The sequence below is a fragment of the Penaeus chinensis genome, chromosome 4, assembly GCF_019202785.1.
Source record: "Penaeus chinensis breed Huanghai No. 1 chromosome 4, ASM1920278v2, whole genome shotgun sequence".
Taxonomy (NCBI): domain Eukaryota; kingdom Metazoa; phylum Arthropoda; class Malacostraca; order Decapoda; family Penaeidae; genus Penaeus; species Penaeus chinensis.
This window is the reverse complement of record NC_061822.1, coordinates 42,468,995-42,471,494: the sequence shown is the minus strand read 5'-3', so window position 1 is coordinate 42,471,494 and position 2,500 is coordinate 42,468,995. Positions and strand designations below refer to the sequence as shown.

At 38.8% G+C, this 2,500-nt stretch overlaps 1 protein-coding gene across 2 annotated transcripts in view; it reads right to left on the bottom strand.

Moving 5' to 3' along the window:
* LOC125025006 (progestin and adipoQ receptor family member 4-like) overlaps positions 1–2,500 on the bottom strand; it is a 53,950-nt gene that overhangs the window by 45,580 nt on the left and 5,870 nt on the right. The gene's annotated exons all lie outside the window — the stretch shown is intronic.

Sequence of the window (2,500 nt, the reverse complement as noted above, 5' to 3'; positions counted from 1 at the left end):
ATATTCATTAGTATGTCACTGTCACTGTATGGCATAAAGGGACTCATCGTGCCTGAACCATCTATCTTTTTTATGATTCCTTTCTCTTCTCTTTTTCAACATTTACACCTACTCGGCCATTCATCCATCCACACGCACAAATGTATACATGAATACAAACATCCGCATATGCATAAATAAATACACACAGCTCTGTCAGTCTATCCCTCTCCCTTTGTCTTTCTTTTTTTCTTTCTTTCTTTCGTTCTCTCTCTCTCTCTCTCTCTCTCTCTCTCTCTCTATATATATATATATATATATATATATATAAACATATATATTTATATACATATATTATATATACACATATTATACATATACATTATACATACATACATACAAACATAAAAACATACATACATACATACATACATACATATATATATATATATATATATATATATATATATATATATTTAAACACGTTTATGTTGCACGTAAAACTATCAACCTTTAAAACTTAAAGACTGATATGCTTAAAAGTACATGGAAAGGGACAATCGGAAGTAAACAAGAGTGCACTAACCGCCAAAGGAACTGACAAGTGTGAAATGGTAGCCAATATAGAGCCAAAATCCATTTATTTTCTTCCTCCCCCCTGCCCTCTCCCTCGCTCTCTCTCTCTCTCTCTCTCTCTCTCTCTCTCTCTCTCTCTCTCTCTCTCTCTCTCTCTCTCTCTCTCTCTCTCCCTCCCAAAAAGAAACAATGAATCAACAAAAAGCTCAACATTTTGTAGAGATTATCAGCGTGATACTCGCAGACACAAAACATCATTCTAAATATCCCTAAGATTATTTAAGTAACAAAATTTCAACGGAAAATACATTTCCCAGCAAATCCATTTTCTGTGTTGTATCGCACTGGAGAAACCTCCATTAGTTTTATAGTAGTTCACCGCCAAATCTAATCAATTGACCCGCGGGAACATGGCCAACCCATCCATACATTTGTATCGCCACCCATCAGCAACTTTTTGCGTAAAACAGTCAACAAAAAAGAGACCAACCGTTAAACACCACATATATTATTATTATTATTATTATTATTATTATCTATATATATTATCTTCACCGTTCAGCAGTAGTGAATAAGAACAATGAAGCAAAGAGTAATCGATATATCTCTGTCTCAAGGCCAAATTCCTTACACGTGTTTACAAATTCCTCTAGAACCTCACACCTACACATATACACACATCAACCATAAGATCAAACCGTCAATAATAGGATAACAGAGAGAGAGAGAGAGAGAGAGAGAGAGAGAGAGAGAGAGAGAGAGAGAGAGAGAGAGAGAGAGAGAGAGAGAGAGAGAGAGAGAGAGAGCGAGAGAGAGAGAGAGAGAGAGAGAGAGAAAGAGAGATAGAGAGAGAGAGAAAGCTGATGACGATGGATATTCACATAATCTGAATTGCTGACGTCAGATGAGACAAATGAAAATACGGACACGAGAAAAACATAAATGACGACAGAATGGTACGTACATCCATTCCCTTTATCCTAGGCAACAACAACAACAAAACAAAATAATAATAGTAATAGAAAAAAATACAAACCTCATCACCCGCCTACATTTCATCCCCAAGGTCGTCATCTACGGCACAATAACGAACAAAAAGAGAAAGTCATAGTATAGAAAGAAAGAAACAACAAAACAAACAAACTCGGGATCACGTACACATTTCGTATACGTCGCACCTTATAAACACTTTTGTCTCGATGGAATTTCAATGAGTGAGCGAGACGTTGATGTATTAGGAAAATATTTAGGGAGGAGATGATTATGCACAAGGCTTATGCTTATATACATTATACATATATCCATGCACAGAACTAAATACATATATACATACATATACATATATACCTACATACATATGTATATATATATGTGTATGTGTGTGTATGTGTATGTGTATGTGTATGTGTATGTGTATGTGTATGAGTATGTGTATGTGTGTGTGTGTGTGTGTGTGTGTGTGTGTGTGTGTGTGTGTGTGCGTGTGCGTGTGCGTGTGCGTGTGCGTGTGCGTGTGCGTGTGCGTGTGCGTGTGCGTGTGCTTGTGTGCTTGTGTGTGCGCACGCGTGTGTGCTTGTGTGTATGTCGGTGTGTGCGTTGGCGTGTTTGTATTTTTCCACTGCCTCTTGCATTACGTCAACCGGCTTTGATTTATGCAAATATTTCCCACTGTCAGTTCTGTTTTTCCTTTTCTCCTTGCTGATTAGAGACACGAGACATATGCTATTAGTGATGGTTAGGGCATTGAAGCGACGATATATAATGATACAAGACACTGATTAGGGCGGAGTTCTAGGCGAGAGGTCGAGCGTCACGTGTAGAAAATAGCTTTATTACATCATTGCAGGGGCGCAGCAGGGTTCAGGTGTGCGGGCGCGGAGGCAGGGCGAAGGTGAAGGGGTGGGGCAGGGGGCAGAGGGTAGGGATGGAGGGGGGCAGGGGCAGA